The 15585-nt window shown below is 39.5% G+C and overlaps 1 long non-coding RNA gene across 1 annotated transcript; it reads right to left on the bottom strand.

The window, feature by feature from the left end:
* Positions 1-4401: 4401 nt before the first annotated feature.
* Positions 4402-15383, bottom strand: LOC119649722. The gene is made up of 2 exons (XR_005249177.1): positions 13142-15383; positions 4402-13102 (listed from the first exon to the last, which is right to left on the bottom strand). It is a non-coding gene; the product is annotated as an uncharacterized LOC119649722 (long non-coding RNA).
* Between the last annotated feature and the right edge of the window lie 202 nt (positions 15384-15585).

Genomic DNA, 15585 nt, shown 5'->3' with positions numbered 1-15585 from the left:
CCGTTTCCAATTCCACAAAAGGGTTCTAATCCGTGTAGGGGCGTCGCTCTTCCCTTTCTGGCTAGCACGACCACTGCCTCACTGCTTTCCAACCGTACATGGCCTGGAACCCAAATTATCCAGACCATATTGAGCGGCTCGAACCTGTTCAATCTCTCAAGGCATTCCCATATCAGTTTGGAGGTGCAGAGGTGTAATGAGGCACATTTATCTATGGCGTAGATTTCCGCCTGGAGTATACTAGTGTGTTTACCCATTGGTTCACAGTACGTTTTCCTTGGACCAATGACCGCGGCACCTGCTCCCTCCGCTGTAAGGCATCCGTTAGTAAACGGCTGCTGGTTTAAACCGTGCCACTCTTTCCCGTAGGCAAATGTTGACCTTGGCTCCACTGTTTGACTCTCCGATTTCTCCCTTTTTGGGTGTTATCACGTGGCTCTCCGTGTTGCGGAGTTGTACCTCCGTCTGGTGGGCCAGTTTGTGTACGGGGCCTCGCTTGCTTCTTATTAGTTTTCTTTTCTTCTTTTTCTTTCTTTTTGTCTTTTCTTAATTGTTCGTTCATTCTATTCATACAAATACGGATGCTAGGAGATCCGCTTTATTTCCAGCCGCTCCAAGTGTCATTGACATTCTTTATACAATTTTTATCGCCGAAATGAATTCTCTATTTGTTTAAAAGTCTTCGAAAATGATATTGCTTTGAGTTCTTTTATTTTGTAGTTACCATATTAATTTTATTGATTTTTATATACATACATAATATTTTCATTGATAAAGTTGTTGCATTGAAAATAATTAAACTCCCGAAGATGTTTAATGTAGTAGCAAATATGAAACTAATCAGAAGGCTAGAGAGTGGTTAAAATATGGTTCTAGAGAACATGATATCAACGAACCAATAATTCTCCAAACGAAAGATTATATAGAAAAAGTTAGAAACTTGGTTCTCTGTTTCCAAATCCAGAGCCTTTTGGCCAAGGTCCATGACCCGGTGGTGAACAAACAGATGTCATCAGCGTAATCGAGGTGTTTGCGGAATGCTGCCATCGTCCATTGAATCCCTCCACCCCCTCCAGATAAGGCAGCATGAAGGACGTCACCGATAACAAGAGAAATAATATAATATCGGTGACTGGATGCAACCCTGGGTGACTCCAATTTGGACCTCAAAATCCGCCGAGATTTTACCTCGGCGTAACACATGACATTTTGCGAAACCATTTGCCGCCTTGATAATAGTTATTAGTTTCTCCGAAATGCCTATCTTGCGTAGAGCACTCCAGATACACTCCTTGTTCACACTATTGAAAGCTTTCTGTTCCAAAATGATCAGGGTGTTGATGCGGTCAATGCAGGAGAGGAAAGTAGCCTGTTCTTGGTCGATAAAGCTTTCGAAATGTTGCTATTATCTTTGGAACGGCAGGGAGTACGTAGATACACTTCCAATTGTCACATTCAAAACAGGTCCTCTTCTTCTTCTTGACGATCATCCTCTTCTTCCACCTTCTTGGAAAGGTCTCTTATTCCCAAGATCTCCGTGCGAGTGGAAGAAGCAGATCTGCACTAATTGTAGGTGCAGCAATAGATAACTCTGCGGGGAAGACCATCAAGCCCAGCAGCTTTACTCCGTTTGAGTGTATTTATGGCCCAAATGATTTCTCTTTTGCTTGGAGAAACAGTCATCCACATGTTACGGTGACTAGCCATTTTATCGACAAGAGGAGGAATTTCACTGGATGTGATACGATTAAGAATCATGGTGAAGTGTTCTTTCCACCTCTTCAGTTATTCATCGTCGTGGATGAGAAACCGACCGTTGACGTCGAAGGATTTTCTACCACATGGAAGTTCTTTTGTAATGCGGTATACAGTTCTGAAATTGCGATTCGAACCATTTTTCGCTTCCCTGACCAACGCAAATAGCAAATTCCTTCGTGTCACGGCGTATACTGCGCTGAACTTCTGGGGATTTCGCTCGGTAGTTCAAGCGCGTCATGACGTCATTATTCGCAGCAGTCAATAGAGCCTTCAACCCCTTCCATTCACCGGTCCACTTTCACGTCAGCCAGATCTTATGATGTTCCTTCGGGGCGTAGCTAACGACCTACGTAGCATCCAGGAAAAGAGCATTTTTGATGGCGGCCCAATGCTTACCGATATTCTCAGGCGGGTAACTCAGTATATTTGCCGTCTAACTAGCGAGATAGCTCTCCCACTGTCAAGCGACAGCTGGGTCATGTTAAACTTATGGGGTCGCAGCTCCCCAACCCTGCAAGAATTGGCGGACGCAATACGTAAGCGACCATCAGATGGTGATCCCTTTCGAAGTCGATGTCAGCGCCTCTATTGTTACGCACATCCACACACTACTGATCGCGAAGTGGTTGATGTGATTATTCGTACGGCATCGGTCATTTGAAACCCCACTGACCTTATAGCCACCAATGACCAATGACGAGGCGGTGGAAATTGCAAAAATTCACAAACTTCCCATCATTACCGTGCGGTCGCCAAGACCGTGTTTCCCCGTCACATGTTCGAGCAAGGTGTTGTTAGATCCTTGGCATTTAGATCGCCCATTACAATCCCAATGTCACCTTTAGGACGCCTCCCCTGAACTGCGTTTAATTGCCTTGGGGAAGCATCCCCCTCCACTAGATCGAAAGTTTCCGTTGGTGCATAGCATTGCACAATTGCGATGTCCCTTAACCTGAACCGAAATCTTGCAGTTGGAAGTTTGTCAGGTCAAGAAAGCGGGCTTTGTAGTAGTTGCCATAAGCAACCCTAACAAGATTCTACCACTTTGCGTTTCAGAGTACAAAAGCAAGAGTATTCTCCAGAGTCCCACCATCTTACTTTGCTTAGGTCTAGAATGTTCAGCTTATATCGCTGGAATTTCTGCCCCAAGTTGGAGGAAGAGAGCATTCTGAGGACCCTCGCTACCGTCGTCGAGGAGCGTGCGCACATTCCAGAAACCAATCATAGTCCGTTTCCGATAGTTAAAGGTCTTTGTGCTGAGGTCTGGCTTTGGGATGGAAAATTATTTCAGTTGCATGCGAATATAGGGATGCCAGTTCTTGGTTGAAGTCATTGATTAGCAATGTTATGACTTTGATTGAATGTCGATTGCTGGCTGATGTGTGTATGTCGCTGGTTTACGTAATATTTCTTAGTACAAACGGCTGAGGCGACTATCAAGTGTAGACTGTCGTTACGAATCTGTTATCTGGCTTTGGTGTGAAAAGATGATTCCAAGATTGTGCGTGATAGACAAATTTTTCATTATGGCATCCAAAGGTAGGTAATGCTCGTTCGCAAAAATCATGATTCCCTGTTCTTTGCATGTGAAAATATTGTGTGCACTATCTAATATTATAAACAAGTCGGGAAACCTGAAACTGGACGCTTCAGGTATAAAAGGTTTGCCCCATTAGTACTTAGCACGTAATATATGCATATGTGTGTGTGTGTGTATGGTGGGGGAGAAGCTACAGCTTCTGAGCACTCAGGCCATGTTGACCCATCGTACTCGCCAGCCCCGTCTAACGGAATATTCCGGATTCGTTAACGTATCGCAGGATTTTCGTTAGTGGATGTGATGCTACCCGTCGCAATTGGAGAACATCGGCACCAAAGATCTGATGCGTCCATAGGCGGGGCAATCACATAGGAAATGCTCCGTGGATTCCGCTTCCTCATTACAGGAGGGGGGGGGGGGGTAGTGAATTATGGTCTGTCAGAATGCCCACAATACACCTGCAGGTCCTCCTGCTTTTCGACAGGATAAACTTTGCGGTACGTATGTTGGGTTCTGCCAGGAAAAGTTTGGTGTGTCGACCAGCATTTAGGCTCTGCCACCTGTCATTATGGGAAACTTGTTCCCAGTTTTTGAAAACAGATTTAGCCATATAATATATGGATATGCATATATTATATGAGAAAATCCACTTTCGGGTGATACTGACATTCAAAGTGTTGAATTTGCACAGAAGCGACAACTTTGACCTATTACAACTTTGTTAGTAATAGTGTGATCTTCACCAAACTTGGTAGGATCATGCTCTATGCAATAGCCTACATTGCTGTTTTCATGATTCTAGGACGAACTTAAGGGAGGCTTTACAGTCATTTACTAAAAATTATACTAATATATTATAAACTTTATTTAAACAGAAATCGATATGGAGGGTGTTTCGGAGCCTAGACACCATTAATGGCAGCTTTTTGATTTTTTTCAGATTTTTGGTTGGGTGGTTTCTGAGAATGGGTCGGAATGGCTTCGGAAAGTACTAACCGACACCTTTCATTCGATACCCCCATGACTATATTTGGTGAAAAAAAATTTAGGCCCATCTCTACTTTTCACTGGACGAAAACTATTCAAAATAAATGCCGGTACGATTCAGTAAATATGATTTTATTTTTATAAAACTTATAAAAACAGAAAAGAACTATGTTTCATTTGAATTTTCATAGCCATAACTATCGTCTTATACAGTTTCTCTTTTGCTTTTGTTTAAATACTCTTGAATTCCTTTGTTTACAAGCAAACTTTAGACCAGAACCCATATATTTAGGTACAATAGATAAAAGACTTTTTGGTGACACCTTGCCATATTTATGAGATTTATTAAATTTATTTTCTGTTGCTATTAAGACTCAATTTTCATTTTTTTCATTCGTTCTATCGTCGCAATTTAGTCAGGCATATTTACTTTCACTAGAACAGCTTTCTCTCGACTAATACAATATAAAACTTTATTTTAATGTTATGGGTGTATTTTTATCTCTTAAATTTTGGCCACAAAAGACTTTTTTATCATTTATATTTTTTTATTATTGTATTTCTTTCAAAGTTGAACATTTTCTATGGAAATTTTTCATTAACAATTTTGCAGGTGAGAGATTATATCTTTTAGCTCACTGTTAACGGATTGATGTTGCTCTAGAGATAAATTCTTGACTTTTAATTGATATAGGATTTAGTTTTTAATATTAGTTGTCGTTTGTCATTTCTCTTCAATATATAATGTTTCATAACATATTAATGCGGACGGTGCTTTCATATATGTCATAGGTTTTGTTTCTCTGGTTTAGACGTGATCTCATAATAATTTAATTTTCATTTCATTTCAACATATTTCTTTTCCTTCGTTTAGAAATAGAAATGGCAAATAAAACAACAGAAAAGGGTAACTTTCTACTACATTTTTATATATATGCATATAAAATGTGAGTTGTTTGAAATTTTCCACTTATTTGTATATAAAAATGGAATACGAAAGGGTAACTAAAAATCCTTTAGTTCTCTTCTCACTGAATTTTCGCTACATCTAAAATTTGTGGTTTTGCTTTTTGTTTTTTGTCTTAACTTGGTAAATGTTTTTTTCTTTGAAGATTTAGAATAAGAGGCTCTTTATCGGATAGTGTTTCTAAATTGAATGATTTTGGATTTTCGGTGAATCTGTTAATGCGATTCCCTTGGAATAATTGTGTGGTTATAAAATCGAGTCTGCTTCACAGATCCTGGATTTATATTCCTCACTTTCGGATATATCTGCTTATTTCAATGGTTTCTCTAGCTGTATTATGGTTTGAGAGTCAAATCGAGCGAAATCCTAGTCTAGTTCTTAAATCTGTCGTTTTTATTTATTTCTGATAAAGTTTACAGTCAGACAATTTATTACTATATTACAATAATAATTAGTAAGAGGATGAGGCTTGAAATGTGGAAATTTGAATAACTTCTTTCGAGAATGCCAAGAGAGTTATTTCTAGGAGAAAGAAAAAAAAATATTTCATGTTGCAAAATTGAATTTCTAAGACTTTGTCAAAGTATCTTTATGATTTACGTATAATTTAGATGCCTTTGGGTAATGAAATCCTTCCATTTGAGAAACTGAAAGCGCTACAACGTTCCTGGATAACTAAATCAAAAATCCAAAACCAGCATTGAGGCTTGGGAGTTGCAAACTTTGACGTGCTTCGTGCTGCATCAAAGTCAATGTTTTTTTAATTTTAATTATTTATTTACAAAAGTAAATGAAATAATATGTATAGAAGGCCCACCCTGGGACTCCCTGCATTGATCACAATAACACCTTATGAATCATTGTAGAACAGTGCCTGCACTCTAGTTGCCCATTTCACTTCCTCTTTTTTTTTTAACTTGAGGCAGCTTTTGTCAGCGTCAACGAAGAGTATCTGTAATGACCTGTGATGCAGGCGTGCCGGCAAGACGTCTGTAGAGCTGTTTATTGAGACGTAGAAGTGGCAGTGAATAGGTCACTAGTAAGAAAGGGCGAAAATAAAATTGCTGACTGTTTGAGTAGGACTCAACAGAACCCTTAAATTCCAGGAATGTTGACAAGTGGCTGTCGGTAGGATCTGGGGAAGTTGAAGAGCATTGTCAAGGGTCGACATTTTCGGAGCGCGAAAATAGTAAACGCGCTGTACAGGGCCAAGCGGAGAAAATCTGATCTCTCGTTAGGCCTGACGCTATGGAAGGGAGAGAAGTGTAGATATCAGCAGATACTATGTACATACATGGAACTAATATTCAACTTTTCTTTGATTTCTTCTTCAAAATGGTTCGCCGTATGTGGTGTTCATTTTGAGATACCCTTTGATACCCAAATACGAAGTTACCAAACTATTTTCTCAGGGGTATCACCTAGGTAACCTCGTTAATGATTCTAACTGAATCTATTCACATTTAGTCCTACCTAGGTAACCTGGTTAATGATCCTAACTGAATCTATTCAGCTTTAGTCTGCAAATTCCATCAACGCATTTTCAGTATTGCTCAGCTTGGGTAACCGGAAGTTCGGCGTTTCAGGTATGAAATATTTTGTGTAATTCGTATTTGAGAATGTTTCGTTACATAACGATTCCATTTTAATTTAGTATGTCGGACAGTTTAATATGGTGCTAGTGTTCTATGTTGTTTTAGGCTGCAGTAAATTGCCACGAAATAGACAACGAGTTCCTTCAAACTTTCTAATATTGTATAATACCTTATGTTGTTTTAAGCTTCTGCGATTTTGTAATACGATAATGAATTTAAGGGAAAATTCGGAAAAATAGTAATATACGTACGTACGTACGTAGTATTAGTTTCGTTTGAACAGAGATCGGTATGATATATATGTACTTTGAGGCCTCGAGGGCCTCCTCTTCATGACTGTTGTTCAAACTTTTATGTTGAATAGTTTCTGAGTATCAGTTCAAACTCACTTAAAATTTGTATTTATTGATCCCTGACTACCATACTTTGCAACCATTGTCAAATGTGGGATCTGTTTCATAAAGGGCTAACCGAAACTTTTTAAAATTATATTTGAAGAAAAACATTTTGCATTTTCTCTTCGCTTAAATTCAATACAAAAACATGCTTTTCACTACATGCTCGGATTTCAAGGTCTGCAAATGCTTACCAAATGTCATCGCAATAGGTCTAGTTTTTTCCAGAAAAGGTCGTGTGACAGACATACAGACGGATAGAGAGACAAACTGTCAACCGATCTTAATAAGGTTTTTATATAAAACCTTTAAAAGAGTACAAGGGGAACCGGACTTGAGTTATCTAGAACACAATTATCCAAATATAAAACTCTCATTCGAAAAAAATGCCTATTATGTATAAGGACTCAATCTGATGATTGTCAAAATTAAAACACCTAAATGTGGGATGTGTGAATGACTCGGTAAATCTAAGGACGAGATTCAGCCTTCCCACGCATGTATATGGCCAACTAACTGTCCTTTTCAAATTTTGTTATAGGCCTTGTTCTTGAAGGGTTTCATTTCTACATGGCCAAACAGTAATACGAGACTCTGCATTAATACTGGTTAGGAGCTAGCCGGTACCCTGTCCCAATGTTAAAGAAATACGCTGGATGTTGTCTGGTTTCCTAGAGAAGAGCGATGTAGAATTACCCATGATAAGGGGCTGCCGCATATTCAACTAGCGGTGTCACCAGAAATGGTTGTTGGAAGTATCACAAATATACATAGGTCCCTCCAGATGGTACCACTTTCAACTAAATCGACCACGTCATAATCGAACGCCGCCACCTCTTAGTCTTCATGAGTGACAGAATATATAAAGGGGCCACTATACACTCGGATCACTACTTTGTTGACATAGTGCTCCGAGCTCAAAAAACAACACCACATCAAATCTTCACCAGTCTACAACGGTGAAAAGATTACCGTAATAACCGCAGCTACCAGATGTCCAATCATCTAAACGTTATGATTGGTACAACTACAAACATGTTCGACTCCAGCCCCCAAAAAAGTCAGAACGAGTGGCTCAATGATGATTGAAAGCCAGCAATTCAAAGTACATGGGCACCATCAGAGACTTACTTTGAACTCCGTCGAGTTAAAAAGCGCCTTCACAGACAAAACAAGGAAGTCCGATAGAACCAACAAATGCGTGAACATACAGTAATATATCAAATTTCCGTGCGATATGCGAAGGAAAAGCTGTTGGAATATGCACATCAGTTACACCATATTTCCTTCGACTCCAACGTTGCCTACATAAAATAGCGAGAGTAAAACTTTACATAGCCATGAGAAATCCCGACAAAACTGAGGTTGTTTAGGCAGACCCCGATCCTGACGGTGGGAATGCAGAGTAGCAGGATCACCCTCGGTACCTTTCATGGTCAACAATGGTCTAAGACAAGGGGATGTCAAGCATCCCTTTTAACCTGCCTCGGAAAAAATGATCCGTGATGTTGATGTCAATGCGAGAAACACTATCTTTTTCAAGTTCGCCCTAGTTCTGACCTATGCTGATGATATTTATATTATGCAAAACAACCCCAGATGTATAAACTGCCTGCATCGACCAGTTGGCGTTAGATCTTCGGTTGTACACTAATTAAAGGCAAGCCGAATTATATGGTGGAAATCACACTGGCCAACCGTTGATAATTTGTCCTGTCTAGGGTCGCAAATCAAGTATTCACATCACTTCCTAGCGAGACCTAAATTTTGCATTTTCTAAACCTGTAGGTAACAGGTCAATTTTATCTCAAATATGGACGCAGAGAATCTATAACTAGAGGTATCTTCTTCTTTGGAAAATTTTTATTTATGAATCATATAGAAAATGTAGTGCCAAAATTACCAAAACTTTGGTAATAAAAAGGCGGTTTACGAAACTGCGGAATGTTTACGTAATTTGCTGTGATCTCCATAATGATGTTTGTAGTAATTACAATAAACCATGTACAGAGCCTGTCCAGTAACTATAAACAGAGCCTGCTAGCATATAAATGTGCTTAGATGTGCGCTCACTCCAGCAGCCAAGAAGAGCAGGATATGCCCGCCTAGAAGCTTTAGAATCCCCTGCAACGAAGCTGACCTAAACCATTGAGATACTGTCTACAGTGTGATGGCGGCTAAAATGAAGGGGAAGAAATCATTGCAAATAACTTGTCCAACAATAATGAGATTAATAGTGAAGGCAGCATTCCCAAAAATATCGACCCTGTGAATGAAGCAATTATCATAGAACCGCCAATTCAGAGAACACACCTTGTATCACGAAAGATAAATTGCTGAAAGTATGTAAGAGAATAAGCAACAAGTCTCGGTATCTGATGGTATTCCGAACAAGGCAGTGCAGCCCTCGATGAAGGGATGTTCTCTAAAAAATTGATCTATTAACGTTTGATTACGTTACCAAAAAGAAACAGCTAACTGAAGGTCCCCCATTATATGTTACAACTCAATGTAAGAAGGAGTAATTACCAACAGATTATTAGAAAAGGTTAAAAAGGAAGGAGTTTGGATTTAGGAGATCCCTCCAGACACTGCCATATGAGGTGAAGATGGCGCTGAGGATCAATGGAGTATTGCGCCATTCAGTGCAGTTGAGGAACATAGTGGCTAATTATTTCTCCTATAGGGAGCTAAAATACATGAGTAACGAAGCACAAATCAATACTACATTCGCCTCATCCGAGGTTTCTCAGGGGCTGATGCTGGGTCTATTCTAGGGAAATATCATGTATAATGGAGTCTTATGTCTGCCTCTTCAAGTGGGACTAAAAATGGTTGTTTTCAAAAACGATGTTGCCGCGGTTGTTATGGCAAAGCAAATCCATTAGATTCAGACAGTAATAAAAGAAATAATCTGCAAGATGAAAGATTGGCTGGAAATTGCCGGAATTATAGTGGCGGATTTCAAAAGGAAAAACTGTCACAAATTTACACTAGGAGATCGACTGCCGAAGAACGAACAAAGGACACTATTATTGATTAAATGTCGGAATGGACGTAGGAGAGCTCGACGAAGAGATATGTGTGTTAATCATTACAACAGAGAATGTAGTTACCACTTAACTGAGTTAGTAACTGGCCATAGAGGCTACTACAAATACCTAGACAGGATTGGGTATGACGATTCGTCAATATGTCCGACTTGCCCGGGAGAGGAAGAAGACGCAATATTCTTGCAGTTATTTCACGGCGTGGAGGACCAATATTTCGCGAGTGCATCACCTGGTAGAGGTAGCACATATTACAGTTGGAAGACAGATGGCAAGAAGCAACGGAAAGGAAAAAGCAAGCGATAGCTATATAGGAAAAACAGGATAATTGGCGAAATGATATCTAACGACCGGGCGAGCGATTGAAGGGTAAATCATGTGCATCGGTCGTCTCCACTGAGACTTTTTCGAAGACGCCACTTCCATGGTTCAGCAAAAAAACTCATATCAACAACTTATTAATACTTCCAAAGTAAATCAACTTCCAGAGCTGCGCAGGTTCCAATGAGAACAGCTAATCATAAGCGAGTCATGAGTTATGCAATTGCTCTTCAAACTACATACTTCCTAAAAGGAAGCATCGGAGAACCCTATTTCTCATAATTTACCTTTCTTTATATTCATATGTTTCAGAGAATGATGTGTAACAATCGATTTAAACGCTAAAAATCTGTTACTAAAATGTGAATTTCACCGGTCGGTACTAACTTGGCTAACTAACGTTGGCAATACTATTGTGCAGCTTGACTCCCCTTCAAAAGGAGACCAATATGAAGTTGGTATGCTTCAAACACTTACCCCAGGAGCACCTCTTGCGAAAAATGACGTTAACTGGAAATGAGACTTAGGTTGCTCACTACACGCCTGAAAAACAGTGACGTAACACCGATATTGATTAAATATCTGGCCCAGGAGAGACCATCAACGCAGCGAGATACTGTGAGACTCTAAAAGTTGAAAACCCCATCGAGAAGCATGCTGACAAACGGGAGACCATCTGTTGCTGCAATCATTCGGATGGAACCTTGGGAATTATCAAATGAGGTTAATGGCTTACAGCAAAAATTCAATAAGAGCCTTGATATAAATTTGATAAATTTATTCAAATGCAACATCTGACCTGCTTCTCATTGTCGTGTTCACAAAGTGAGAGCTGTGAGTAGACTCCCTCTTCCATCGAGTGTCTGCTCTACTTAACCTTCTAGAAATTAGTTAATTTTTAGGGAGTAGATCACTTCGGTTGGAAAGAAAGATAATTAAACAAATTCTAAACCCAGGCTGCCCCTATCGTGACGCCAGCTATGAATTTGTGATGTTTGTATAGTTGAACTTCTGAAGGCCTGCCTGGTAATGATCAGGAAATCTAACTCATCCGCCGGATTTCGTTGGGTTTGCAACTGCTAGTTTTTGAACCGGAGTTAGATCAGTTTTTGGGATATCTCTCCTGGGAGCATGTATTGTTGCTATTGTTTCCTGGTGTTGGTTCGAGATCCAGTTTCCTTCGATGTCGCTTGCCATCGGGTAAGAAGGTTCGAGTCGATCCATATTACTAATAGACGTGCTGGTAATTGCCGCAGGAGCAGTGTCTAGCAAACTGTTTATAGATTCATTTTGCGACGTGCTGTGTTAAATTGATTGCTGAGATATTGACGCCACTGTTTGCACCTTTTGGTTATTGCGAAGTGTGCTGATGCTGTCGGCTTCACCTGACTGCCTTGCAACGTCTCTTTTTATATGGTTCTTTGTTTTTGGACCGCGGGTAAATGCTTATTTCGGCGCATGTGCCTACAGGCAATTGTGTTTTTTATAATTCGGATGGACAAAGGCAGTCATCGTGAAAGGGATGAAACGGGGCCATTCGTATTATCCGAAGTCCAATTACATTATTTCGTTCATTTCACGGCTCCGGAATTGAATCAATCTATAGTGGTACCAATATGTATTCTAGGTACGAAGATTTTTCGAGCTGCACAGTAGCATACCCTGGATGGAGAATGTTGACGTTTCCGTCTGGATGCATTCACGAAGAGAAGCTACTATTTAACTGCGCGTATCCCTGCTTACCTCTTAAGACCCTAGCAACATCAGCGCCTCTAGAACCGCGGGACCGGTGAGGCGCTGCACGCGGCAGAGGAACTGGGAGGGTTTTTCGTCGCCCATGGAAGTACTCTCCGTGAGCTGCCTCGTTTTCTCTTACTGGAACTCAACCGCTTTATTAATTGTCCACGTAAGTGGTTGTATGAAATATCTGTCATCGAATCTATAATTGAAGTTCGGAAATATTAGAACGCAGTTTATCGTGGCCGTGGTCATGTTCTCGGCATTCTCAGTTGACAAAATAGCACTTCAGTTTGTCATGCACTTTGTCTACTCAGATGTGTTGGATCTTGATGAACTTTTGATCTGGACTGAATTTGGCAGTGTTTTCCAGGCATTCCGGCTAATATGATTTCACTAGTTCTCTTTGATACCTTTTCGAGTACTCTCCAGTCATCCATTCTGTGAATGTAATTGTCCGTTTCGCAACTTTATCGTGGTTCATATTTTTCGTTCAACGCATACCCACAATGTACAACTCCCTATCGCACTTAAATCGCCATACATATATCATTCTCTCAAACTGCTGCTACAATTTTTCTCAGTACCCTTCTCTCCAGAAAGTTTAGTATATACTTTCGTAGAGCTTGATTTGAGGTTGAAGTCTCATAGCCGTAAGGTAAAGCCGGTTTGGTGACTGTTTTATAGATGCGGAGGTTCGTTTTCACATAATTCTCCCTTTACTTTGTTTATTCTCCGATAGTGAAACAGTCCTTGGCCTCCCGAAATCTTAGCCCCTATTTTTTCTTGACCCAGCGACTGTGTCGTACAATTCATAGAAACTAGCAAAGCATATCTCGCGTTGTCCCCCTGAGTTCCATTTGCTTTAGAGCTTCCACGTGGTCGCTTATCTTTTGCGTTGACTTTGAGGAAGCCGGAATGTTTGATATCTATTTACTGGACTTCCACCGAAATTTTTGAATTTTTATATGAATAACGGCATCTCGTTCGCTGTATAAGAGCTATAACTCCCTTTCTTTTACCTAATTTGCCATATGTTGGGCTCCCCCACTGGGACTACAATTCTTTTGAGAACTCGACACTCGAAGGGATCGGCGAAATCAAAATTTTGCATATTCTACCAACGTTTTCCTGTACATAGGTTTTGTGTAAAAAAAGCTTAGTAAAATGTCTGTCTGTCTCTCCATCTGTCTATCACACCTGATTTGTTTGGAAACGGCTGAGGTTATTGCCAATAAATTCGGTGAGAAAATGTCGCCTGTGAATCTCTTTACATACAGCAAGTGGTGTCATTTTGCGTTGAGTTTAAGAGGGTCAAGGGTCAGAAAGGGATCGATTAGTAGTTAGCACTTTTCGAAAATGATTTTATTTGGGGGAAACGTAGGAGAGTGAGAGCTCATTTGTTATTTCTGATATCGGGTGAAACATAGTGGGATGAGTGCTCAAAATGTATGCCACGAAAGGTGTAACAGGTCTCGTTCTCAGAAGCTATCAAAATCAAAGTTTCAAAGTCATAGAAGATCAAAGTTTTTTATTTCACGTGAATTAATCGCAATCTAAAACGTGTATGACGTCATGATTATATAAAGTGAACTCATTTGAATGGCACAGTTGGATGTATCAAGGAATATTTTGAATTTTTAGTTAGTTTAGTCAGGAATGAAATACGGAGGATAGGAAATTTCTCGCACAAGATGATTACAAAACCGTTATACCCGAAACGCTCAGCCTCCGATATTCTGACTTGTTATTGATAGCGACTTTGTTTGTAAACATGAATGATTTTTTGGTTTCGTCCATTTTGCTGGGGACGTTTGTTAGTGCTGCCTTCAATTGCACGCAGTCATTCATTTATTTGAAATTGTAAGGTCTAATTTCATATTTTGTCACATTTTTGTCATTCTACTCGCAAGCCATATTCTTCATTTCATTTATTTTTCTTTGTGTTTTTTGCATCTTTTAATAGATTATATGAAATATAGTAGATATGTAAAGTTATTCATGTTTTTTGAAGTGTAATCACTAATTGTGGTGATTTGTCTAAAGGTCTATTGAGCGTTGAGTTTAGCTTTGTTGTCATTTATGCGCAACCTTAATCCTTTCGTCGCATCGCCAAGGTTTTATTTTCAAAAATGAGCGTGAAATTATGTTGAGTTAATTGAAAGAGTAACAAAGTTCTCGTATCAAAAAAAAAAATTGCCTAAAACATTTCGTTTCTCGATCTTAGTTGAGAAAGCATTAATTAAACTGTTTTCATTTAAAACTTAGTCTACCATGGTTGGTTTTACAAGATGATGCAAATTGAATTATATTTTTTTTCTGCAGAATGTTGAGGTAATTACGTATGACGTGAATATTGCAGAGGCTCTAGTTCTGTAGCTAACATGATACTCTTCAATAACGTTCTTCGTTTGAATGGGGTTCATCTAATTTCATCAAGTAGGGAGCAATCTTTCAAACCTAAGAATACCGAATCTTGGTTTTCGGGGGAAAATGTAGATACCACCGAAAATAGTTCCTGATCGCAGGAACCTGCCCATTATGTAATTCTCGCACAGTGAACAAGGTTATCTGCTCAAGCATGATATAACATCATTACTCCATTTCAACATAGCACTAAATTGAATCAACGTTGTATAGCCTAAATCATTCAAGAAGCAAAACTCTTCGCTCTAAGCGATTATTTCAGGTTTCATTTTGAGAAAACTAATATAGTAAAAAGAGCCGGTCTGTTGTGTGCTAGGTCACACGAAGAGAGACTAGCATGATGTTTTGCCATGGTTTTAAAGGAGAAACCATCACCCAGTATTATAATGCCAGTAATCTTAAGATAGCAGTATTCCCTGCAAGGAATATGAGCAAACCCTAAATTAAGGAAAGCCTCATTGATAATGTTAGAAACCCTATTTTCAAACTTGTTATAATAGCAACCTTGAAAAGCTCTATCCTTTAGTTGTTTGGTCGAATTTGCGGTATTTACCACTTTCCCATTTTTTTATTTAAAAAAATTCGTAACAGTAACGTAAACTCATGATTTTTAGTTAACTCTAATTTTCAAAAGACACAAACATGACAGCTGTTGGGCTATTAGGTTATGGGATAGAAAATTTGTGAAGTTTAAGGGCTCGATGCTGTAACGATTCGCACAGCACAGCGTTGGTTCGATCGATTTCGTACTGGTGTAGTGGATTTCGAAAATACACTCCGTATTGGTAGGCCAATCGTCGTAGAAGCC

Source organism: Hermetia illucens, chromosome 2 (assembly GCF_905115235.1).
Source record: "Hermetia illucens chromosome 2, iHerIll2.2.curated.20191125, whole genome shotgun sequence".
NCBI classification, from domain to species: domain Eukaryota; kingdom Metazoa; phylum Arthropoda; class Insecta; order Diptera; family Stratiomyidae; genus Hermetia; species Hermetia illucens.
The sequence above is the reverse complement of the archived record's forward strand: the minus strand, read 5'-3'. Positions and strand labels throughout refer to the sequence as shown.